Source organism: Alligator mississippiensis, chromosome 12 (genome assembly GCF_030867095.1).
Source record: "Alligator mississippiensis isolate rAllMis1 chromosome 12, rAllMis1, whole genome shotgun sequence".
NCBI classification, from domain to species: Eukaryota; Metazoa; Chordata; order Crocodylia; family Alligatoridae; genus Alligator; species Alligator mississippiensis.
Window position 1 is genome coordinate 11,356,103 of NC_081835.1, and position 27,126 is coordinate 11,383,228.

The 27,126-nt window shown below is 44.4% G+C and overlaps 1 protein-coding gene and 1 long non-coding RNA gene across 3 annotated transcripts in view; one reads left to right on the forward strand and one right to left on the reverse strand.

Moving 5' to 3' along the window:
• LOC102561602 (uncharacterized) overlaps nucleotides 1-27,126 on the reverse strand; it is a 552,985-nt gene that overhangs the window by 303,628 nt on the left and 222,231 nt on the right. The gene's annotated exons all lie outside the window — the stretch shown is intronic.
• LRRN1 (leucine rich repeat neuronal 1) overlaps nucleotides 11,801-27,126 on the forward strand; it is a 32,447-nt gene continuing 17,121 nt past the window's right edge. Inside the window, exon 1 of the mRNA XM_006259582.4 lies at nucleotides 11,801-11,967. The gene's annotated coding sequence lies outside the window, so the exon portion shown is untranslated. The remainder of the gene's footprint in view (nucleotides 11,968-27,126) is intronic.

Here is a 27,126-nt window from a genome sequence, read left to right on the forward strand (position 1 = left end):
CCACATTTTATGTGGAAATCTAAGGATTTCCAAGCTTGCTTTGGAAGTTTGTGGCAGAGTTAGAAATTAAACCCAACTGAAGCATTTTGTAATGGTTTGTTCTAGCCACAAGACCACTCTTCCTCTTCAATATGCTTATAAACATGTCCATGACACTGTGGTTATCATTTTTGAACAGCTTTCAAGGAGAGACAGGAGACGCAATGGCTCATTCTTAATCCAAATGCAGAATTACAACTGTGTGGCACCTCAGAAAATGCCGATCACTGCACTTTGATGAAGACTAGAAATTGTGTTGCCATTTATCTTTTTAAATGAAAAATCTTCTCCTATTGAGGGAGAAAAAGGACAGCAGTGTCAGCAGATATCTATGTGCTGCTGAGGTTTGGCAGATCTTTATCAAGCCCTTGACTCTTCAAGCACTTTCATTCGCCAGTCTGGCTAAAGCTACTATTTGTCAATGCACACCTCTGCCCAATGTGGTAGGTGCTTTATCAGTGAACCTCTCTCACTATAGCCTTTGTAAGACCTCTGTCATTCCTTAGGGATGCTGCATGGGTTATACATTAAAGCTAAACAGAGCATGAGACCATCCCAGAAGCATGCTTTTCCCACCACATACCTCAGTATGAATGACAGACAATGCTCTTCCATCTTCATAGACCAGGCTACTAAATGCATGCTAAATCAACCCTTTGTGGTAGAAATTCATGGGAGAGAGCCCAGAAGGGGTCAGTTTATCTATATGAAGTTTCATTCCAGTGATGAAATCCATGAGGATTGTCTGCCAGTCCTATGAAGGAGTTGCAAACCCTTCCACCAGATCTGCACATCTCAGGTTATTGGTGTGAAACCAAGACTCTGTGTCTATGCCCCCACCCTAGATGCATGTCGTCTGTCTGCTTCCAGGCTTTCCTGGATACAGCCGCAGCAACCTCTCTTTCAAGGGATATTCTTTTGTGCAGCTGTAGCAGGGCACTGAGATGTACCTGCTCATCTGAGAGAGCAAGCAGCCCAAGAGCCTGCTTGCAGGTGGCAGAGGGGAGCTAATGAGGGACACACCTGACCGGAAGACTGCTCAGGCTGCAGCTATATAAGCCCAGAGCCTGCACTGGTCAGGTAGTCTCTCCCCAGCAACCAAGAAATTAGGAGCTCCTGGCTGCAGGGCACTTGAAGGAACCTGGATTTGGGGCTGAACTACTCTGCAAGTATGAGAACAGAGGCAAGTTCCTGGGACTGAGAAAGACTGGGTTTACAGACAGGTGGCCTTCATTTATGTTAAACCCCTAAAGTGTTTGAGATGTCTGCTGGAGGGCAGTGACGTTTCTTATTCATTTTAGTTAAAATGGTAGTTTAGCCTTGAGCCCTGCTGGGGCAGGCTCAAGGCCTATTTAGAGGACAGGTAATCCAAGAGCCCTCAGACAGAAAGGAGCCCAGGAGCCTAGAAAAGGTTGAGACCTAAACCAGAAGGTCCAAGAGCCTGGAGGAGGGGCTGCATATGGGACCAGGGGCCTGAGAGCCCAAGAGGGCCACATGTATAAAGTTACATCAGTGAGAACAGCTGTGAGGCTTGGGGCATGGTATAGGGAAGGTAAAGGAGCCGTGCAATTTGCCCTTAAGGCTCTTGGTGCCCTATAGGGGTCTAGTCAGGCTGAGAGGGACTTACTAAACCCAAGGGCTGGACTTAGGCTACTGGGGTTTCAGAAGAGACCCAGTGAGAACTTACTGGTATTGGGGCTCACTCTAACACCTGTTGGCAGCCTCCCTGAATCAACCTACAATATTTAAGAACAAGGCAAAGCAGGCGAGTAATCTAGGGGGAGTGGCATCAGAGTTTGAGCCAGGCAAGAGCAGTAAAGCCACTAGCGGGTGTCATGGCCACCCCTGTGGCCACGAGCCTTGTCACAAGAACCCATGCTATATCACCTTCCATGATGGACATCACAGAGCCAGAAGGGACATGATGTTTGCCCCCAACATAAGGGAGGGCATTACATTCTGGTTGGAGAAATATCTTCCCCCATTTTGACACGCAATAATTGAAACACAATCATTCTTCTCCTCATAGATCCAGGAGGTACAATTAGGCCCTGTGGTTGTTGGCATTTCACTGAATCTCCAGGGCGTACAGAGCTTAGCCAGCATCTGCACAGCCAGGAAATACAGTTTGTTCTGTGCCTTTTATTCTCCTTTTGGCTGTTACAGAGACTACTGATAGCCTTACACAGTGCATATATGCTTCACCTGCTGTCTCACGAACTCTCACCCACAGTTTTCTAAATGAAGAATATTTTTAACATGAAACTGATGAGATAAATTATATTTGGTTTTATAATGAAACAAAGATGTTTTCTAATTAAAATGAAAATATTTATATTGCTGTACCTGTCACACATGGAAAGTGCTATGAATATCAGTGGAATCTGTTTATTTGGTTTATTGCTCCAAAATGCTCCACAGGGAACATATCAAATGTACATGATTTTACTTTAGAATTGAGAAAAATGCATATTCTCACCTACAATTAGTTCCAGGTTACCCAGTTACTGGGCCATCATCAGACATTGCCCATGTGCTGGAGCAGGATAGAAACAATAAAGTTTAACCTTTATTCTTGAAAAATATAGTGCTTTATCTGGCATGTGTCAAGCACCCCTCCAAAAGAAGGTTATGCACAAATAGCCACACTTCAGTCTTTTACCATATCAACTAAATAACTTTGGGTTGGTGACATCTATATGATTTACTCAGTAACTACTACTCTAGTTTCATTCATTTAATTTGTCTCTCTGCTGGCACACCTAACTACTGCTGATTCTTGTCATATGGATACCCGTCTACTTGGATCTAGATGGAAAATGCTGTTGTTTAATTTTCAGCCATGCCACAACTGACACAGGATGTAGGGACTTCCTATCATCCTACCATCTTGGGAAGCAATAAAGGTTAAAAGCTTCATATATAGGTACAAAACTCACAAGCTTTGCAGTCCTCCAAAGCACAATGTTTATTCCAGAGGGAGTCTGGAATAAATTATGCTCAAATGAATAACTTCTGAGATGCTATATGCAGATGTTAGCATATGAAAAGGTCTGAAAAAACATCTTCATTCTATACAAATCATATCCCTTTCGGGACCACAAATACAGCAGACAGATTGATCTACAGATGCCAGTTCAACATCTTAGCATGGAAGCATTCCTCAGTTTCAAGGTTAATTTCACATTAGGAAGATTTTTTTTTCAATGAATATGTTCTAGAAAAGATATATTTACTATGAAAAACCATAGCCTCTGAACTGGCCAAGATATTTCCAATGCAAGACTGGAAGGAGGAAAGAAGGGGAGAAATAAAGCAGTTTTAAGCCAAGCAGACACAAAGCAGCACTTGAGATTGAACTCAGGATGTAGCCTAGGGTACTTATTCGGAATGGTCCCCACTTTGAAGAAAAACTAGAAGTTATTTTTCATAATATGGCAGTGCCTGGGATTCCCACCTGAGATCAAGGTCCCACTGTGTCAGGTGCTGCACAGATGCACAGTAATAGCTCTTGCCCTGAGAGGCTCATAATCTCAATAGACTAGCAGGCAGACAAGAGACTTGGAGAAAAGAAGGACAAACTCTACCAGATACAGACATGACTACAATGACCCCTGCATTTGGACTGTCCAAGCTTCATTACTGCAACTCATATCTCTGAATGGAACTACTTATTCTGAAGCTACTAAAGGCAACAGACTGTCATTTTACCAACACCGGTCACCCTGGTACTCTATTCTCTGCTGGACTTCTACTGAATACAAAGTCCGGTTCAAGATCTCCATGCTGACATCTTTTATTAGACCAACTAATAAAAAAAGATTGTACCCAAAGAAGATTTACCCAAAAAACTTTGTCTGCCTATGTCTTTAGACCAACACAACTATAACCAATTCCCCTGAGATCTCCATGCTGGCATTCATAACCCTTCATGAATTGCCATACCTCCTAAAGAGATCGCCATTGCCTCTGGTCACCTCCTTACCCTGGAGCAATGGAACTAAACACCAAAAGCGGGAGAGGCCTTAAGATTGAAACAGATGTTTATTGAATGCCAAACTCAATGTTGAATTAACTTCCCATCAGTTAGCTCCTCGTACATTTACCGTATATACAAACAAACCTATAAACTAATAAAGACTTTTCTCCTACAGGTAAGGCAGAGGTTGTTTGTGTTTCAATTTTTATTACTTAGGGGCCACTGAGATGTCACAGTGAGGACTATGCACATACCATTATGTACCTTTGCAGCTTTGAGACTTTTGCATGCCTGCTCCTTTAAGAATTACACAAATAAATATCTGAGCCTTATATACACCTGCTATATAATGTTATGAAATTGAAAGGAAGGCTTTTTTATTGTCAGGGAAATATAATGAATCATCTCTTGTATCAAAAATTGCAAAATGCCCTCATGCTAACAGCACACCATGGAAGTCTGGTGGGAAGAGATTTCATGCCCCGTTTATCATGACTTTTATTCTTAGAGTAGATGAAAAATAATAGGCTGGCAATTAAACTCTAATATTCTTTAAGGTGAATCAAGCTTTCTAAGGAGATTATGAGGTTTCCTGGAAAAGTGATGCAATGGGATTGGAAGTCTTCCTTCATGAAATATTCACCTTTCAAATTACAGTGGAAGGGTGCATCCACCAAAAAGAAACGCTCCAAAATGAATAATACATAAGGGAAATAGGATGGGATACTTGTCTGAAATGACTGGCCTGCTTTAAGAACACATCAGTATCATTTTAGGTCCAGCCTGTAGAACTTCTGACATCAAGATCAAGGTGCATTTACTTCCTGGTGCCCTTGAAACAAAGATAAGGCAACTGTTTACACCGGTCTTTCATCAACAGCAGAACATTTTTTAGCCAATCATTCCTCCTCTTTACAAAGATGGCTTCACAGAAATCATAGTCTCAATCAGCAAACCAAATGGTCTTTATGGAGCAAAACTGAGACTTTCTGTTGAATGTGGTACCTAAATACTGCTCTGACTGGCACACGGCAATGCCCATATTGAAGCATATTATGGAAATCGGTACACATAACTGCACATGCAAAAAGATGAATATATCTGTACATGCATGTGTGTACTCGGTTACAATATCCGTCTGCATAATTGTGCTAGCATTATGTAAATGGCCGGTTATACATACTAGTGGCCATTGGATTTTCACAGTTAATTACTGAATGGGCTGCCATGGTAACTTCATGCACAAATCAAGCCCACTTGCAATTCTGAATATAACCCTAGTAGGGTTGCTACTCACTAACCTGTCATCCAAGCTGAGGGTCCTAGGGACAAAATGCAAATGCCAATTCTTTCCTTACCCAAATCAGTCTTCAATAACAATCATATTTATAATGCAAAAAAATCCCAGGAAACCGGTAGCCATTTTTAGAGATTTGGTTCAATTTCATACCAGTTTGCAGCAGTTTCTGTTGTGATGCACAGCAATGTTCTCTGGCTCACCCTATACTCTGCTGCCTTCCTGTGTGGATTTCCCACTGATATCACAGGGGTTCTCCTTACGGAAGTGTATGGTAGGTTTTCCCAGCACAGTTCAGAGGACAGGATTCCACGCACGCTCAAAAAGTTAAGCAGCTTAGTGATATGATGTCTGTTTCAGAAAAAAATGTCAATGGCACGGATGTTGGGGTCAGGGAGAGCTGCATAGAGTGTTGCTTCATTATTAGAATCACGTTCATGATGCTAGCACCTAAGGACCAGCCAAAAGCAGGGCTCCAGTGCAAGTGCTCTCCGAACACAGAGCAACTAACACGCCCTGCCCCCAAACGGTTCCAATCTAAACAGACGGGACGGGCACAGAGCGAAGGGAAAAACATTATTTCTGCAATTTTGGGGAAGGGGAAGTAAGCTAAAGGAAAACAGAAGGCAGGAGAAAGCATAGTGAAGGCAGCAAGGCAGGAAAAAGGGGGTAGGAATAGAGGTTAAAAGAATAGGGAGGGAAGAAAGAGTTAGAGCAAACAGCTAATCAGGGAAAGTTAAGCACTAAGAACTTTAGGAAGTTCATTTAGTGGCTGAAGTCTTTTCTTTGACTGCTTCTGCTCCTTCCAGTCAGAGTTTCTGACTGGATCCTTTTCACAGTGTTTTCCCAAGACCACACAAGGAGGAAAGGGCAGTGAAAAAGAGAGGCACAACTTCCACCCTACTGGCCCTGGAGAGAGAGAGAGGGTATGTGTTGAAGCAGGGAAGGGGTCCCTGCCCAGTACAATTTCAGTCTAGTATTCTGTACGTGCGAGGCAGAGAAGCAACCCAAGCCAGGTCCTTTGAAAAGAGGGCAGGAATAAAGTGAAGTTGAGGTTAAAAGACTTCCCCCACATTCAGTAATGCCTGGTCTGACTGCTCTGCAGCTGTTCCTATCAGCTGGAGTCTTGGGCTAGCAAAACTCAATTACCATCAATCTCTCCTATCTTTATCATACAAATTTATTTACTTGCAGTTTAGTGTCATGCAAGTCACTTTTTAAAAATGAGTTCAATGACAGAAGCAGAATTCCCAAGCATGAGCATTTAAAAATCATGAACGAGGCCCCAAAGGCATGAGATGAGTTGAAAACTAATCAATCTTAACAGATATTGTACCATGTAGGTTCTCCCCACAATTGGGAAACTTTTTTTAAACTAAAAAATAAGATATTGCCCATATAGCTTGACTCCAGAAATTAAAACTTTAAGAAAAACATTAAAGGCTCCTTATAAATGTGAATGTTGGCCACACTGTCAAATATTGTCCTCCGTTGCACAACCCAAGGAGCTGGGTAACATGGATGGGAGTTAATTCCAGCCACGCCAAGCTCCTACAACTCATCGTTCAAACTCTGCCATGCAGCAGCTGAACACTCTTGCAAGCAAGCATGCATATCCACCTGTTCAGTCAGCCTCTGAGGTCCTAAAAGATGGACATTAGGGTTTACCTACAAATGAACTAACCTAGTGGCTAGACCAGCAATTCTTAACTGGGGATACCATGCAAGCACCTACATGATTCACAAGATGAACTCAAAGATGTTGAATAGGAATCCGAAGTGTCAAAACCATTCTACCCTGTTGTGGTCCTTCTGAGTTCTTTGCAACAAAAAAAAAGTCTATTGCTCTATGGTTTTCCCATAGTCAAAAAAGAAAGTGAAAGCAAAGAACTGGCACTTTCCAGTGGGTCTTGAGTCTAAGAAGGGGGCCTTAGTTTAACAAGGTGGAAAAGCACTGGGTTGGACAAATGTAATCAGCTTCCAGCATCAACATTTACCACGTGAAATATAGACAGGGCCATCCCTGGGGAAGGAGGGAGGGTGAATTGGGGCAACTGCCCCGGGCCCTGCGCTTTGGGGGGCCCAGTGGTCAGTGCTGCATAGGCCCTGCTGCGGCCACCACGCACCACTGCCACCAAGCACTATTGCTGCGAAGCCACTGCCACTGCTGGCTCTGGCCGCTCGCCAACACCGACCCTTTCCACCAGCTCCAGCTGCTCACCATCCCCCCATACCCCTAGTCCACCAGCTCCGGCCACTCGACAACCCCCCACCCCAGGGGTGATGTACCCTGGACCCTGCACACCCCTAGGGACAGCTCTGAATATAGACATCTACTGAATATAGATGTCTCCTACCCCAACCTGCTGTTTCAAATTAAAGCATTTCACTGAAGTGTTTGCCAGCACCAAAACACTGCTCGTGCATGCCCCACTGCTGGAGGGTTTTCAGAAGCTACATACTCCACTTCAAATGTGTCCTGTCCTACCCTCCCAGGACATGTCCTAGCTTTTTCAGCAGAGTCCCAAAATTTCAACAAAGGAGCCAGCTGCATATAAAGAACACTCTTTACTGGCACAGGCAGGGTGAGGGCAGTGTGGCAGCCAGACTCAGGGTCCCAGCACTCCCCACGGTGGTGGCTCACTCTGCCCAGATGCTGCTTCCGTTGTCTCTGCTTCCACTGGACCCAGCCCCACTGCCCAGACACCCCAACCCATCTGCCCCTCACCCATGGCCAGGGGTGCCGGATGGCGGGCAGGTGAGGTCTCTTTGGAGACTGGCTCAGGACCCCTCCAGGCAGGGCACACTTGGCCAAGCAGATGGGATGGGGCTGTGGGCAAGCAGGGAGCGATATCTGGTAGCAGGACAGGTGGGCAGGGGCTGGGATCGTGGGGCAGTGACAGTGAGGGGCCCGGTCTCTGCCCTCAGAATCACTGCCTGTCCCAGGGCATGCGGAGAGTGGATTGCATTTCTGCCTCTACCCCACGCTGTCACCACCCTGAGTCCCTGGATCCACCTGCCCATCCCACTCCCACTCCCACACACTGCTCTTCACCCAGTCTGTGGCCCTATCCCATCCACCTGGCTAAGCATGCCCTGCCTCCAGGGGTCCTGGCCTGACTCGATAGAGACCCTGCCCATCTGCCAGCTCCATCCGGCACCCCCAGCGCTGGGTGTGGGGCAGATGGGCCCAGGACTGAATAGGATCAATCGCTCCCCTCTGCCAGGCCAGTTCAGCAAAGCCCCCCCCAACAGCTCACCAGAACTCCTTAAGTGGCCCTCCAGCCCAAATAATTGCCCACCCCTGGTGTGGAGGATTTTGCTAGACTACTTCAGCTACTTTATCCTTTTTTATATCAAGAGCAAGTGATGGATAGTGGAGACATAACACGTAGACTGACTGAGAATTCAGAATGCTGTAGAACAGAAAGCAACATTTTGGAGGCCATTTATGGGTTCCTTCTGAAAATTCAATTTCCTTGCATATAAAAAACTTCCCTTTTAATATGATCCAAATGACCTTTTGGACTGAGAGAAAAAAATTTATTGCCTCAAAGGGAAACCTGAGGCCGTCAGCATAATTAACCAAAAACCATATTGGCTCCGTATTTAACTTATCTCCACCTCAATTAAAGAGAGCTTTCCTTGTTATAAATTGTTAAACTGGTTTTTAAATCGGTTCCTTAGAAAGTACCATATTAAGTTTCCATTATCACAATGAAGTTCACTTGTCTTACATGTCCTCACACTTTTTCCAGTCCATGTTCAACATAGAGAGAACATTTTTACCTGCAGGTGTAGCCTATGGCAGGCATTCCCAAAGTTTTATGCCGCAGCCTGGCAAACCGTGGCCTGGAAGTGGCAAACTTGCTGTGGGCCTTGCACATCCACCAGAAAAGCAAGCACCAGAAAAGTGCTCGTGTGGTGCTGACTGCTTGCGCCCAAGTGCTGCTTTATGGCCCAGAGCATAAGGTGCTTTGTGCTGCCTCATCGATTTGGGCGCCTTACATTTTGGGATATCTAGTCTGTTTGGCTCTGTCTGGCTGCTGTACTTGCATGCTTCAGTTCTGAATTGCCTCTAAAGGTAACACTGAATGTTTTTTTGCTCTAAAACATTTGAACCCAGACTCCATCCTCCCAGGCCCAAACAAAGAAGCACTCAAGTAATGAAATGTCAGCCAATGTCCACAGTCTGTTATTTCGGTGGATAAAGTGGGAGTTGGAAATGGCAAAAGAAAGATGGGGAACAATTCGACACAAGACTGAGAGTCAGAAGAGAAGGGAGAGAGACAACAGGAAACAAATGGGAACCTGAGCACGTAGAAAGACTGATTCGAACAATTTCAAAGTCTTGAAGTTCAAGCCAGATCCTATCTTCCCTCTTAGCTAATTCATCAGGCCCTTACTTAAGCACCCACAAAGCATACACGAACATAACTTCAGCGAGCGATGTTGTTTCACTTTTCTATTGGAAAATTTCCTTAACCTGTAAGTGCCTCAATTGGAAATGCCCTTTGTTTAGTCTCTAGGTACAGCGAGTTACTGCAGTACAGCGGTTGCCGTTAACAGCAGCCCTTGCCTACGGTTACGACACAAAGATGCTTGAGGGATTACTTCGCCCCTATACTTAGAATAGAAAAAATAAATGTGGTGCTCTGTTGGAAAAGGCCAAACTGTTAATAGCCATGATAGTATTTACCTAATATATGACACCTCAACATTTGCACCATTCTCCTTCAGATATGCTTAAATAATGTTTGTGAAGCATTTTGTATTCCATCGGGATGAAAGACAAGAGTCAAATGGTGCTGGGTCACAGGCAGGCTGTGAGCTAGTAATTTTCTCTGGTAAGTGCATGGTGGGCTTTAGACTCTAACCTTTAATTTTTCAAGACTTAGGAAGTCTCTCTGCCTCATGGCTGCAAGGACAGCCTTCAGCAGGTGAATTAAATTCTGCCACAACCACCTAAGCCTGCCGATGAACCCCAACAAAACCTTATGGACAGACATAGGCTGCTTCAATGCCTTGCAGTGGGGTTAAAACAGAAGCCTAAAAAAAAAAGTAAAGTTAACTAAAATCTGAGTAAGTCTGATCAGCAAGAAATCAGAGGTATCCATCCCCTACAAGGAGCAACCTTCACATTTCTTTTCAGGAGTGCAGCATCAGAAGAAAAACTTGAGGACATGCACAGGCGCCTCCTTGATGTTTCCTCCATCCAATCCCTGATTCAGAGGTCCTCCACCAAACCAGTCTGGGAGAAATAAAGCATTCAGCCATTTAAAGTGATTTTTCTCTTCCCTTCTCCACCCTCATCTTCATCCCTGGAGGTTTTTAAGACCCGGCTAGACAAAGTTTTGGCTGGGATAATATAAATGGGGATGGTCCTGCTTTAAGTGGGGCTTGGACTAGATTCACAGGCTGTAAGGGACCTTGGAAGATCATTGGGTCCAACCCCCTGCACCAAGCAGGAAAACCTCACCAGAATGACCCCCTGAGGTCCCTTCCAACCCTCATTTTCTATGAAACCCATCCAAAACCCAGACCTTAGCCTTGTCCCTTTACCCTGGTCATGCTAAGGAGTCAAAGAGAACATCTGGGTTCTGGATGGATTTCATAGAAAATGACCCTGCCGCTGTGCCCAGACCAGCAGGGAGACAGCAACGAGGAGGAAGAAACAAGTGCCACAGCCACAGAGCTATCCCCGCTCCAGAGCCCTGAGCCAGGCAAACTAACCCAGGACCTCTCTACCCCCCCAACTCCCCACTCCTTGTTCCTGGCCCCTTTCTCCAAGCACGTCATAAAACATGTCAATATGCCCCATCTTCCCTCTTTCTGGTGGGGTGGGAGAGCATCCCTGCACAGGCTACGAAAGGCCTTAGAGGGTTATAAAACAAAAATGAATTACACTGATATTGTTATGATCACTATCGTGTTGTACTTTCACGGCAGGCTCCCGGAGAAGGGGCGAGGTGAAATCGATGCCGAAAACGTCCGACTCGCTTCTAGGTCACCGGCACCAAGGCCCCAGTCACAGCTGCTCAAAGCCAATCTTGACACCCTGCGAAGACTGAACAGGCTGGATCACTAAGACGGTCTAAAGAGCTGCCCCGCGGTCCCCAACCGGTGGCACGCCTTAACAGATGTCCAGTCTGGGGGTCCGCGGGCAACCTGTGAGGGTGGCGCGTTCACCGATGTCAGTAGGATGACTTGGTAGGACCGGCGGCATGCTTTTCGAGGAGGTGGGGTGGGAGTTTGGGGACCACCGGCGCCCTCGGTGCCCGCCCGAAGAACGCGCTGCGCTGCCACGGGGCCAGACCTCGGCGGCGAGGTCCCGCAGGAGCGCGGGCGGCAGGCGGGGCGGTGCGGTGCGGTGCGGCGCGGGCCGGGCGCGGCGGGCGGAGCGCGCGGGGGCAGCCGCGCCCCCCGCTTTGTTCGCGGGGAGCGGAGCAGCCAATCGGCGCGCGGCCGTCAGCTGACCGCCCGCTCCCCCCAGGTGCGCGCCGGCTGCGGCCGCACAAAGCGGGCGGGAGCGATGCGGAGCTGAGCAGCTGCGGGGCCGCCTGCAGCCCTTCCCCGCCGAGCCGGACCGGACCCCGGCCAGGTGCATGGGCAGCCGGGCACTGCTGCTGCGGCGGGGCTCCGCGTCCCCAGGGTGAGTGCTGTCTCCTCTCTTTCTAGGGTGGTGGTAGGGGGGGAAGCATCCCTGCACAGGCTCCAGCTGGGGAAGCAAAGTTTGTCCTTAGAAACTCCCCTACCCATCACCTTCCCCCTTCCTGCATTTGGGGCAAAGCATCCCTACCCCTGCTGTGTCCCAAGCCTTGCCCCCTCACCCCCCAGCGCTGATGCCAGCTTTGTTTCAGCTCCTTCCTCCCCGCACCCCCAACACTTAAGTTTCTTCCTCTGCTTGAACCTGCTGGCGCGGCGGGGATGGGCTGAGGCCCCCCCGGAGTCCAGCTGCCCTGCACGGGAAGCGGCCCCAGGAGCGAAGTTTTGCTGGCCTCGGGTCCCCGGCGAAATGGGTGCCGTTTGTCTGCCTGTGTGCGCCTTTCTGATTTGCATGCAAATGGGAGTGTATCCTGGCAGATGTCTTGCCTCATCCATTCACATGAAGGAATTGGAAAAGACAAGGAGTCTTCAGTTTCACAATAGACCTTCAGAAAATGGAAGAAAGGCTCAGTGTGAGGTTTTTTTTCTGTTCGGGAATTGGACGCCTTGCTGTCACCTTTATCTGGAAGCCAAATTCTTTGGGAGCTGTTCGCAATGGAAACATTGCGCTGAGGACGGGGCCCCGTACCTGTATAACTTGTTTTGGGCAGATTTGAAAATCTCGGTTGCACGGGATGGATGAGAGAGGTGGAACTCCTGCAGCTTGACTTAATGCTTCAGCACCAACTCTTTCAACTTACGTTTCCCCCCACCCCTGTACCATTAGACTGAAAAACATCCCTCAAACCAATAAAGGATTGGGCTGTTTGGGCAGGCTTTGAATATTTCACACTGTACTCCAAGGAGGAATATGCACTCTCACTGGGTTTCAGCAACTTAGGGCCAGAGCTGGCCCCGAGAGCTAATTGAAGGTAACAAAGCATGCCGATTTTGGCCAGATAATAATCCGACCTATAATTCTGGTACATTTATATTGAGATATAGTAATATAGATCAGCAGCATTCTCATTTTGCATCATATGGCTCACTGTAACAATGCTGAAAAAAAATCAATAATCTGATTCAGAGGACCACAAAGAAAGGACTTTCCTTGTCTTTGCTAGCATTAGCTTGATAGACAACACCCTGTGCACTGTTCACCTCCCAGCATTGTGAAGCCGGGTTAGACAAAAGGCATGCAGCATGGGCTGCACGTGAGTCTGGGTGAATATACCTACTAACATGCCAAGCACAAGTTGCCTCTCCCTTTGTTAGTCTCATATGCTGTTCTCAAAAGTAAAAGGGCCCATTCAGTGAAAGGGGTTAACCCCTGCTTTCTAAAGCTTCATTGAAAGAGAGAAAGAGAGTGCGCATTGTATTAGAGGGTTCAGTGTTATGAGGAGGAATACAACAGATGTTAGTCTGCTATTTTACATGTTTCCTTAAGTTATTTAGTGCTGGTTCAATGCATTTTCCCACTAGGCAATGGAAGGAAAAGTAACAGAAACAAACCTTAAATCAGAAAATGTTATAGTCCAAATCTGGCAGATTACCCAACAGGCTGCTTCTAATTTTTTTTTTTTTTTTTTTTTTTTTGTCTTCATAACTAGCTACCAAATAGCAAATCAGTATAATAATGCTCGTCTGTGAATGTTAAAGTCAGTCTTCCTTATGGAGTTGCAGGATGTCTATAAAATGATCTTGACATTTCAGGCAGGACTATAAACAATTTATTGAAAAGTAGGGTAATTGCGGTGCATGTGAGACAATCCCAGAGACACTTGAAATAAACGGAGGTAATTGTTCGATCCCATCGTTACCTAAAGTTACCAATATTTTTCTTTATGTCCTGTAAGTTGAAATGAACAGTACTTAAAGACAGATGCACATACAAAAGCAGCATCCTGGGTAACGTATTAGTTGAGAGTTAACTGTTAGTCCAGATCAGATTGTCAGCCCATCAAATCAAGTCTGCTGCTTTTGGCCGTAACAAATATATGATGCTTCAGAAAAAGTTGATGCCCTCTTCTCCCATGATGCTATAGAGCCTGAAACGAGGGGATTCCTTCCTGATGTTCCAACATGAATACTTGGCTCATGTGCTGAAAGTTGCTTTTTTTTCCAAGGGAAAAAAACTCTCGTGTGATCACCACTTACATTTTGAACAAAGGCAGAAAACCTTTTGGGTATTTGAGCAGACTTTTATACCGTTCCCTATGAAATGACATAACCTAGTAACTCTTGGATTGTAAAGGCTCAGTCAGCAGTAACCGACTTAAATGTGTGTCAACAGTTGATGCGAGTGACATCCTATGGATTAGAGAGGGAAATGGGTTATCCATTTTGTATCATCTTAAATGGGATATAAACTAGAATCAATTAAAAATGTAAAGCAATGCTAATCATTGAAGGCAGACTCTGCCCAGGTGGGCAACTTCATCTGGACAGTAAGCAAACTGGTAGTTAAAAAGGAGTTTTTGTTCAGTTGGCTTTTAACAGTTTGAGGCTTTGTAAATATGTACAAATCTTTCATTGGTGGTAGTAAAGAATACTGCATTTGGGCATTTATTCCAGCTTGTGGAGATAATGAGGGCATCTTTAACTCCTTAATGGGTCTTAGATTATTATTTATCATAGAGTTTGTATATGGGCATTTGACGGAATAACATAATTGCCATCAGAATTATTTCAAACATGTATTTGTCTCCTGCTGCACTCAAAACAGTATTCATTTGAAGTAATGAACTAACCTTGTTGTTCTTGTTTGATACAATAGCATAGCCCTTTGGAGACTAAGGAAAACTTCCTAATTGGTTTGTTTGCATCAGCTGCGCTTTCCTAGCGCACCCTTCTATCAGCAGGCTGCCACTGTCAGTGAAGACCACATTTAGAAACTCTTGACTTCTAGGCAAGCCATGAAATACCTTGACTGAATTAGAACTCGAGTAAAATATATTACTTGAAACTGCAACCTGCATAGTTTTAAAATCCTTGAAATGTAAATTACTTGTATTGCCTTGAGTTTCCTGTTAATTTTCATGACCGTCAGCAATTATGCTGGCCTCAAATTTACTAATTTTATTTCAAAGTAATCAATTGTGCAAATGGTCGCCTTTGTAACCAAGACTTGTATAAGAGTGCTTCTAATGTTGTCGACATTATTTTTGGTCTTTAGTTTGATTCATTAATATCATGAATAGAAATTAAAGTTTGTCACTTTTCTGCCAGATAAACAGAGGGTGAGGTTTGACCTATGCTATTTTTGCACTCTGAGGGCTTGCTTCTAGGGTACTTTCCTACGCAAAACTCCCAATTATGGACCTGGTCCAAAGACCATTTAAGAAGTCTTCCTTTTGACCTCAATAGACTTTGGACCAGAATACAGAATAGATAGGGGCTGGAATCAGTTCAGGGCACTTAGAAGAAATGAAACCAAGGGGGAAAAAATAACTTGCATTTACAAAAGAATATGGGACTTGACAGCATTTTTTTTTCCCCCCAAACATGCACAAGATCTGGATCACCCAGCAAATGGCAGCAAGAAAAATGGAAAGGTTTATTGAGCAATCAAATGTCCTTCAGGAATTTCTTGCTCCGTTTTAATGTTCATTTTATAACTAAGAAGCTGACTGTTCTTTGAAGCCCTTATTAATATAAATGAGTTGTAATTTTCTGACCTTAAGCCATCCCAGTTCACATATATTATTCTATTGGCAGACATGTGGTCTCCACAGCTGTCCCCTCATTTGTGTATGAAATGGAAACACTGGTGGCATTTGTAGGTTACCATAGTTACACGAACAATACACGTGTGATACTTCATCCTTCCAAGCTAAAGGTTTTTTTTTTTTTTTTTTTTTTTTTCTGGCAGACATTTTGTGGACACAGAACTGAAGACAATCTTTGTAAAGTTTTGGGGGGACATATAAACAATTTCCTCCTGTTATCTATTTTCCTACTGCTGGTTCATAGCAATCTAATATATGCTAACATACCTCCTTGCCTAATTAAAATCCTACCCTGCAAGAGACTGCTCCTAGGACTTCAGTGCTAAGTACCACACAGGAGACATCCAGCAATTAACTGCATCAGACCCTCAAATACTGCAGCATATCTATTTATTTCTTAGAATATTAGATTCAACCTCTGCCTACCAAAATTTTGGGTTTAAATGCTCTTTGTTCCTGTTCCTCTGTATACAATCACTATCTATAGTAATTCAATGTTTTCAGTGTTTTGATTTTTTGTAAAGGGAAAACTGAAAGGCAAGAAAAAATGTGGAAATTCCTGAAGTATATTTGTACAACAGATTGTTTTGTGACTCTACGATGTTAAATAAATATGTCTTTAGGAAAAAAACATGGGGCAACTAACTAAGAAAAAAGTATTCCCATTGATGCCTAAGCATGTACAATTAATTTATACCCTACCAATTAATGTATACCCTACTGTTACTAAGTAACAGTAAAAAAAACAGCAACAATAACAAAAATGCAAATGCATCTTAACACCGGCACTGTCATTATATCACAATAACGATAAGTAATGATGAGCTTCCCCAAGACTTTCAGAATTAAGATTCTGAAAAGCTATTAAGAAAATCCAACTACAATTTTTTGTAGAAAATAGACTGAGTGTATGTTTTGAATTAGTCATCGACATTCCAAATTTTATTTTTAATAGCTGATTTAATAAGCCATCCTTTAATAATAGGAAATGGGTCAATAATAGAGCTTTTTTTCCCCAAGATATGCCCAAATTAAACTTACATTTCTTTTTAAAAACACATCACTTCTTGCATTTTTTTTCCTTTGGCCTTGCCTATATGCAGGCAGCTCTTTCAATTTTGTTTGTGGCCCTGAATGAAAATATTACGGATGGGATGTTCAGAACTACCTAGTGTTAGCCTAACTCTGTTCCCACTGAATCAACTGGGACTCGCTGACTTTTAATAGGAGTTACTGATTGTTCTTGAAACTCTTAAGTAAAAATTGCTCGGTACCTTTCAATTGACAGCATCTCCTAATTAACAATTTCATATTTTTGATGACGCACATCAGACTTCTAATATCCTCAGTATGCATTTGACTTGTGTGTCAAGAGAAGTGGAACCAAACTTCCCAGCCTCTTGTAGGCTAAAATCAATTATATTTTCAGATTAGACCAAATGTTTTGAGAACTTTTCAAATAGGTCTTAAAACTATTTGCCTTACATTAGAGGGTAGATACCTAAAATACGTAACTTAAAACTATCTGAGTTGTGTTGAGGATGCATGCAAGTTTTGAAACAGCCCTTGAAAAGTAACTTTGGGACCTTTACTTACTTGGTTTTATAATCCTTTCTATGATGACAGTCTTCATTTATGACAGTACAGTTGGATTTTTTTTTCCCCCCTTGCTGCTTCAAAGTTAAGTGGCCTGTTTAATATTGGCTTTTTAAAATGACTTATGACTTATTTATTTAGGAATTCTAGAGATTGTCAGCATCTCATTTCTAGGTATTTAATTTAACAAACTGATGTGAATACAGTGATTTGTGCATTTGTCATCATTAATTAGAGACCTTGAGAATATGCTGTTTTTACAGGCAAGCCTGAGGTCTTGAGTCAGGTGCCATACTGAAAAACTGCAGGTAGATGAAAATATGACAATAGAGAAGCTTTTTTGAGTGTGTGTGTGTGTGTGTGTGCGCACACACACACACACACACACACACACACACACACACGTTTTTTCTTTGGCATATAAAACCAAAAATCAGATTGATTAAATATTTGACATTCTAAAATGTTGGCCCAAGTTTTAATCTCACAGGTATGGGTTCCCACACACTTTAATGGAAATGAGGAACTGGCAAACCCTGGGATTCAGGAGACTTCTCCACATTACTTGTGTTTTTGGGGTGTGCAAAACGGGCCCTATTGGATTCAGATTCAGCCCAAATTGGGGTCAGTGATTTGATTCGGATCGCTGTCCCTGATTTGATCTGGCCTAATCTAAATCTGAAGATTCAATGCTGATTCAGAAAATGAGCAATTCGACCATACACAGCTTTAAATGTTTTTTTTCTACATACCTTGAGGTACCAGGCAGGTTGTGAACGCTGCAATGCTGGGGTGGATGGAGCATCCCATAGAAGTGCAGGGGGCTCCCGCACGTGCTCGGCAGCGAACCTGGAAGTGGACTGGAAGTGCTTCTGGTCCACTTCTGGGTCTGCTGCCAAGCGCGCTTGGGAGCCCCCCGCACTTCTCTGGGATGCTGCATCTGCCCCACCATTGCAGCATTCACGAGCTGCCCGGTACCCCAAGGTATGTAGAAAAAACATTTAAAGCTGTCTATGGCCAAATCATCAAATAGCTCTGAATCGATTTCGAGGGATTAAAGGGTCTCCTGATCAGATTTGGAGATTCGGCCACCAAATTGAGCCAAATCTCTGAATCAAATCAGGGATCAAGGCTTCACACAGCCCTATTGTGTTTATTAAATAGTTTCATAATTGCTTGAAAATAACATAATTATTACACAAAACATTTGTTTTCCAGAAACAGAAGTATGACCCTCAAAAACTAAACTCTTTGTCCTCATACAGTTCTTCACTCAAGAATAGGATCTGAATGGGTGATTGTAACAAGCGGGCTGCTTGTGACATCTTGGCAGTGCAGGGCAGGAGCTATGGGGAAGGTGGAGGCTCCTGGTCCTGGGGCTTGAGCTAAAACTACACCCTGCTGGGGAGGATGGTGTGGTGGGACTGCTGGTGGTGGGGCAGTCTTCAGGAAATGCCACACCTATGCCTCCCTAATGAACGGCGAGTATAGGGCACCAAGAAAAAGCCTCGGCCCCCACTGCCTTGAGGGTGACCTTGTGGAGGGGAAAGGCTAGGCAAGCACACCCCAAAGTCCAAGCTGGAGCCCAGGTTCACAGTGAATCCCGGGTCAGGAAGGGACCGCAGGCCCGCTGTGAATCCTGAGTGGCATTAAGGAGTTGGATGTGAGGCCCTATGCCTGTGAGGGAGTTAGGTGTAAAGCTCCTTGGGCAAGGAGATTAAGGGGACGGTGAGCCCAGTGTAGGGAAGGGGATGAGGCCCCAGTGTAGGGATGCAAGGGGACCAAGAGAGTCCCGAGCTGGGCACAGAGCCTGAGGAGAAGGTAGGGGCTGGGAGCCCTGAGTGGGGAATTATGAGTCCCAATGTGAGGGCACAGAGATTAAGAGGACACTGGGGTGAGAGTCCTGATGTGAGGGCACTGGAGTGCAGATCCCAGTGTGAGGCACTGGAGCATTATGGATGCCAGCTGTGAGATGTGGGACTTGGTATAAGGGGAGGTTCGGAGCCGTGTATAAGCCCTTGGCATTGGGGTAAGTAAATGGGCACCCTCCTGCCTCATTATGAACATCAAATTGTTATCAAAGGCATCAGGTAGTTGTGCTTGATTAGGAGTGCAGACAGCTGCAGGCTGCTCGCCCCCATCTCCCCCTGCTCCCCCGTGAGTAACAGAGCATAACTTGTGCTCTGTTACAGTGACACACCTATAATGAATCCCCATTCAGGTTACACATTAAAATTTTACCAGTAATTAACTTGATTTGGAAGACTTTTTATACTTGTGTCTTAAGTGTATTTTCATGTTAGGTTGGTTTCTGGTTCTTCATGCTTTGTGGCTTTGTAAAACAGGCCATAAGCTTTTATTGAAACAATTTTAACTCCATCATTGGTCTACCAAGCAGTGTATGTATGCACATTTCTAACTGACACCAATTCTGTTCCTCAAATTCCTAAATTAAGCTGCATGGTGTCTTTATGAAATACATTCATTTTTGTGCTTTTTCACTTTCTAATATGCTAAGGTGACTCAGAAGCATTTTGTCTCTGCAAGACTCCTGGATGTCAACTGCCATCATAAAGACAATTTAACATTAAAAAGTCATGCAGGTTGGCGCATCTGGCTAAGAGGAATGCTAAAATTTACAAATTAGGCTTGCATTGTAAAGGACTATCTGCTTTTTCTCTTCCTTTTTTTTTTTTTTTTATAACAGGTTAGGCTGAAATCATTTCCAACTCCAAGCTTCCTTTGGAGTTAACATTAATCGACCTTCAAAGTTTTCACGCCACTATCCTTCACATCTTTCTAACGCAGGGGTGGGCAAAATCTGGCCCGCCAGAGATTTCATCCGACCCATGGGTACCCACCAATTAGTTGTACACCACCAAGCCCTTCCGCTCATTGGGGTGGGAGTGAAGTGCACACACGTACACCCCAACATACCCTATTATGCCTCACTCCCACCATAGTGCAAGGAAAGGCCCAGCCCACCCAGCATGCAGCTCCCAGGCAGGGCTGCTGATGCCACTGCTGCAGCTGCTGGGGGTCCTGCTTGGCTTCTCCAGTGTCCCACTCACTCCAGGCACCAGGTAGCGAAGCAGCGGGGGGAGCAACAGCTAGGCAGAAACGTATGGCTTGGGCTGGCGGCAGCACAGAGCCTGTACCAAGGGAGCGTGGAGTTTGGGTGGGCATCCCTTCCCCCCACGGCACACAGCCCCCACCGCAGGCAGCAGCAACAGGCAGGAGCACTCAAGGCACTTGTGCCCAGCACAGGTGCTACAGCTGGTGGCATACAGCTCCGACCAGTGCTGCACACTGGGGCAAGGAGAGTAGCCCAGGCAGCCTGTCTCTACCATGCGGAGCTCCATGTGGTGCACGTGCAGCTCGCACACCACCAGGGGAGGCCCCTGTGATGGAGCTCACTGTCTTTGCCGCTCCCTGTCATGCAAATCCCTGTACTCCATGGGGAAGAGGGGCCAGGGCTCCCCTCCACTTCCAGCAGAGTCCTAGGACCTGCATGGCAGGGAGTGGGAAAGGCAGCCGGCTCCATCGCGGGGGTTTCCCCTGGTGGTGCATGAGTGCAGGAGCTGCACATGCACAGTGGGGAACCCCATGCGATTAGAGGTAGGCCAGACAGGTTGTACTTCTTGCCCCCATGTGCAGCACTAGCTGTAGCAGTGTGCCGCCGGTGGCAGCACCTGGGCCAAGCACAAACGCCCTGAGCGCCCCCACCTGCTGCTGCTGGAGGCTCTGCACCATGGTGGAGGGAGGGGAGGGGAGCGGCGGGGGAAGTCCCAGCCCCCCCCATACCCCACAAATGCCACACCCCCCCAACATACCTTATTGCCACCTCAAACATAGCCACACTCCCTCACAAACCCCGCTACCCCCACCAGCTCCCACACCCAATATACAAATAAGACTTTATTTTTTGAGTTATTATGTAATGATTTCTACATACACTACACAAATACAAATCATGATAAAAATAATTTTTGTAATACAATTAAAATGTTATACTAGGTGTTTGCATGAGCGGCGCATGCCCCTGGCGGCTGGGGGTGCACGGCGGTGACGGGAGCATGGCAGTGATGAGTGGGGGAGCTCCTGCAGACCAAGGGTTGGCAACCACTAGCAGCCAGTGGCAGGCAGTAGCTAGCAGGAATTGCAGACCACCCGCAGACGCCACCAGTGGTGTTGGTGGTGAGCGGTGACGGCCTGCTGCTGCCGCCGACAGTGTTGGCAGTGACTTTTTGCAGGGGATGCACCGCCATGCTCAGAGGGTGCACGTACACCCACATGCACCCCCTACACACCGCCCCTGGGTGTTTGACTTAGTGTGTGATTTGTTGTTTCTCTGGTTCCAGAAAAGAGGTTTCACATTAATCAACCTTCAAAGTTTTCATACCACTATCCTTGACATTTTCTAAGACAGGGGTGGGCAAAAGAACCCTCGCCTCCCAAAAGGAATATTTCTGGGGGGCAGAGGGAGGGACTTCTGGTGGCAAAGGTCAAGGGTTAGGGACAGGATTTCCAGTCCCAAAATGGTGACCAGGGGGCAGAGCTCCTGTCAAGGGGTGGGACTACCATTCCAGCCCTTGCCAGCTCACCAGCACTCATCAAGTAGCTCTCCAGTTAAAATAATTGCCTGCCCCTGTTTTAAGATGTAGGTCTCTCTTGTCCTGTCTAGATATAGAAATAATGCACACAGTTCCCATACAGAGCTGCAGAAGTACAGTCATCCTTTCATAGCCCAATCAAGAACCTAAAAATTTTCAGTCCTTTGAAGTTAGTCTTGATTCCTATCCATGTAACTGAAAGAGTATCTATCCTTCTGCCTGTAACGTTGGAGATGACCATGTCGCAGGCTTTTGTGGGTGGGGCTGTTCTAAAAGTAAGGCTTACATGGCTTCTCTACCATAGTCAACATCTATTTGGTTAGCAGTCTTTTAACATCTTATGCTCCTTGAAACAGTTAACACACAGCTTGTCAGTAACCAAATTAAGATGCATTTATGGAGTTTTTGTTTTTATGAAGTGTTGACTTGGGACTAGCCTCTGCACTGAGTTCCAATTAAACTCCACAGTAGTCAGTAGAGCTTTATGAGGTGTATGTCAATGCAGAATGTGGCCTGTGACGCTAATAGTCCTAGGTTCAGCTGCCAGGGAAGTCAATCGAAAGACTTCTGTGTATTCAAAAAGAGTATTGGACTGGGTCCAAAGAACCTGCTTTAGTTGCCTTGGGTTTGCACGCTGATTTGAGGATCTGCTCATTGTCAGTAAACTGGAGAATCTGGGCCTAAGTGTGTTTACAATAGCGCAAAAACCAGTAGTTGAAAATACTGTTGGGCTTAAGAACTAGTGTTCTTTTTATTCTGCTTGCATTGTGCTCTCTCTGTTTGCATTTGGAGGAGACGGCTGTTTAGGTTGTCTAGCATAAAAGAGAAGATGGTGACGTTTTTGTTTGTTACAGAATATAAATCAAAGTGGTAGACTCTATGTACTGTAATTTGCATGTTTATCGTGGATGTAATTAATCCTACCTTTTCTGTTTTCTCCTGCATTGATTTAATTTAAACAAAACCAAAAATATCTAGAAAATGCCCACCTTGCTAATGTGCTGCAGTATGAGGCAGATCAGGTAATGATTGGGCCTTAGCTGTTCACTAAATTACAAATGATCTATCCCTTTAACAGGAAATGAAGTAAATACTGATCTCAAAAACACCATTCATCCAGGTAGTATTGTGAGGGACAGAAATTATTTGTAGATCCAGATTTTTACGTGTGGATCAGCAAAGTTGGTAAGGGACCTATTTACAAGAAGAAGAAAAAAAGCTCGCTGAGAAATGGTAGCTTAAAGTCAAGTCCTTAAAACATCCATCACAGTACAAGACGGCAAGTGCAGCCAGACAAATGTTCTTCATAAATTAGTTGGCAAGTCAGTCATGCCTTCCCTCTTTGTCTCTTTTTTACTGAAGCAAGTCCAGTATACACAAATTAAGCATTTCAATGCCTGAATAAATCATCTTAATCAGAAAAAAGTATTTACATTGAGTAAACAGAACCAGCAATTTAAATTCTGGACTGCAAAGTACAATTTAACTGTTTTCTTCTGTAACAGGCAAAAATTTACGGAATATACAATTTTCAGAAATGTAAGAAATAAGCAGTGATAAGCGACAGGAAACTTTACTGCCTTGATTATGACAAGCTTCCCCAGTAAAAATTGGGAAGAGTTTGTATGTCCAGTTGAAACCATTTATACCCACAATTTTTCACTTTTCTGTCTGTAGATTTATGAACTTCTCTGAACTAAAATCCTGATTTCTGTATGATAAATGCATTGCTTAGCTAATTATGGGTGATGCTTAAATAATATAACACTTATTCCGTCTAAACAGGACTGTATTATAATCTTTCAGATGACAATAGTACATCCTATGTAATAGTTTGTTCTTAATTTACTGTTGGAATTAAATAATGATGGAAATCTCAAAAAATATATCTCTTCTTCTGAAGCACAACACTATGTTTGATTAATGTCACATTACCTTTAGAAGAAGGATGACTAGAAGGCTTTGCATTGAGAACATTGAGCTGCTTCTGAAGAAAACTTTTATATAGAAATATATCAAGTGACGTACACTAAGGTGCTGGTAAAACAGGAGGTGAAAATATGGCTATTGTTAACTTGAGAAGAATTACTCGCACTAATACAGAGTAAAACTTTAATTTAGCGTCGTTGCAAAAAGCCAAATCTGTGGCTGCTAAATGGAATTGTTTCTGTTATCTAGGCTTGGTTAGGTTCCAGATCTGTGAGTTGGTGTTAACAGCCTATGTATTGGATCATTCACCACCTCCCATGATTAATCTATTTATTTTTTTTTATTGGTGTGTTCAGTCTTGAATGAGCACTTAGGAGTCCCTCTCTGTATCAGCCAATTCTATATACAGTTGCATTAACTTGCATATATAAACTCAATGCCATTTAGAATGTAATCCTCTGTGTTGCCCATATCCAATTCCCAGTGAAGTCGGTAGGAATGCAGTATTCAGTCTGTGTGCACCATCATCCAAAAAGATTGGTTGCATGGACAGACTCTGTAAAAAGTAAAGCTCTAGATTGTATTTAATGTTTAATCACCCTGGAAATTGCAAAGCAATTATTTTAGCAGAGCCACATGAAGAAAAATATTGAAGTGATCAAAGTGTGATTTAGCAACAAAAAACGGTTCTGCCTTTCCTCTTTTACTCACTTGTTTGATACCAGATCTAGGCTATAAAAATAAATGAACTGCTTGTGTGTATACTTTTGTATATATGCTTTTATCACAAGGCTTTTGTGCTTCCTATAGCCATGGTCATTAATATGTTAATTTTATACATGCACACTGGCTCTTCTATTTTATGTATTTATTGGCTACCCTTTCTAGCATGAGGTTTCTCTGGCATCATTCACTGTTGATATTAACCACCTGCAAGCTGTGGTCTTCCCCCAGCAGAAGGGGAACCCAGATGAGTCACAAAATTGGAAACCTCATCTAAAGTTGTATAGGAAGCACGATAATGTCACTACCAGGGAGCCAGTACAGGAGGAAAGAAAAAGTCATTTTTTCTGGCTTCATGAAAACTATGCAATTCTGGCATCCATCTTTTCTTTCTGGTCAATGATACGTCTCATATGCACCATACATGATAATTAATGCTACTAAGAAATCCCCTCTACCCTGTTAGAAAGAGTAGGGGAAGAAAGGATTTTCTCCAACACTTCCAACTAGGTCCTGGCACACTATTGCCTGTTCAAAAGTAGGGACCCTGGGAGTCAAACCTCTTCAACCAGCCTTGCACAAAACTGATAAGGGCCAGGTACATCCCAAGGACATTTCAAGTCCTTCTCTTTGATACAGGACATGTATTTTCTCCTTGCACTGCTGAGTGTGTTGATGAAGAGGGGAGATAAGAAGAAGAATGAAGTTCATGTTTAATAACTGAACCGTGGCCCTGAGTAGTAATGAGGGAGAGCAAGCAGTATGGGAAAGAAAAGTAGAGAAAAGTCTTCCTGAGGAAATTGGGCATAACCCATTTTCTTTCCGTTATTGCTAAGGACTACCTGTCCCAACTGAGTTGAATGAAATTGCTTTTTTTTGCGGGGGGCAGGGAGGGGGAGATTTGCAGTTGTGCTCCCTGCCTCGAGTTGTGCTTCATATCATTCTCAACATGCTCATTTCTAAGTGATCATTCACATGATTATAATATCTGGATACTGTTTACAAAAGCAAAAAGACAGTTACAGTTTTATACAAATGCAAATACAGTTTGCCTGCACAGGACCAAATTATGCCTCGAATGGCATTGGGACCTCTGCCACATTGGAGCTGTAGACTCATTAAGGTGTAGTCTTTGTCCCAGTGAGTTAAATCCAGGTCCCTGATTCTGTAATGAGCAGCCTGCAAGCAAACTGCTAGCTATACCAGTCCCTATGAACTTGACAGGTACCTCCTTTGTTTCACCTCAGCTGGGTAAGATGGATAAAGAGCAAGAGGAAGGATTACCTACGTTTATTTAGTGAATGGCAAACTTGAGATATGGGAAGCCTGTGGAAGAGCTAAAATATAAACAGATTATCAGCTTTCCAATTTTGTGCCTTGCCACTGTCAACCACCTCTCTGCTTAATTGTCAACTAATCTTATCAGCAAAGAAAATGGGGAAAAAAAAGAGTAAGCAAAAAATTCAGTTTCGAAGTCAGGTATTGGCAAACCAGGATGAATCAGACAGTTAATCATCTAGAGCAGATTTGCTGGTTGGGATTTTGCAGATACTAGTGCACAATGAACGAAAATGCATCCTCAGTAATAGCCAGACCATGAGAATAAGCAAAGGCACTATTATGCTGCAGTAAAAAATACTGAGCAGTAGGTCTCTGCAGATAACTATAGAATCATAGAAAATTAGAGTTGGAGGGGACCTCAGGAGGTCGCATCTAGTCCAATGCCTTGCTCAAAGCAGGACCAGCCCAATTAAATTATCCCAGCCAAGGCTTTTTGTAGCCAGGTCTTAAACTCCAGGAATAGAGATTACACAACCTCTCTGTTCCAGTGCTTTGCTACCCTTCTAATGAGAACATTTCTCCTAATAGCCAACCTAAACTTCCTTTGCTGCAATTGGAGCCCATTGCTCCTTGTTCTGTCATCTGCCATCACTGAGAACAATCCAGCTCCATCTTCTTTGGAACCCCACTTCAGGTAATTGAAGGCTGCTATTAAATCCCCGCTCAGTCTCCTCCTCTTCTCCAGACCAAGTAAGTCCAGTTCCCTCCATGTCTTCTCATAAGTCACGAGCCGCAGCCCCCTCACCATTTTCATTGCCCTCTGCTGGACTCTCTCCAATCTGTCCACGTCCTTTCTGTCGTGAGGGGCCCAAAACTAAACATAGTACTCCAGATGTGGCTTCACCAGTGCTGAATAGAGGCAAAGAATTGCTTCCCTCAGTCTGCTGGCAGTGCTCCTACTAATGCGGCCCAGTAGGCCATTAGCCTTTTTCGCAACAAGGGCACACCGTTGGCTCATACTTGAATTTTTCTCCACTGTAACCCCTAGATCCTTTTCTGCAGAGCTGCTGCTTAGCCAGTCAGTCCCTGTACTGGTGCATGTGACTGTTCTGTCCTAAGTGGAGGACTTCACACTTGTCCTTTCTGAACCTCATGACATTTTTCTTTTTGGTCCAGTCTTCCAATTTGTTGAGGTCCCTCTGAATCTTAGCCCTACTCTCCAGTGTATCTACTGCTCCCTACAGCTGCTTGTCATCTGCACACTTGTTGAGGGTGTACTCTGTCCCATCTTCCAAG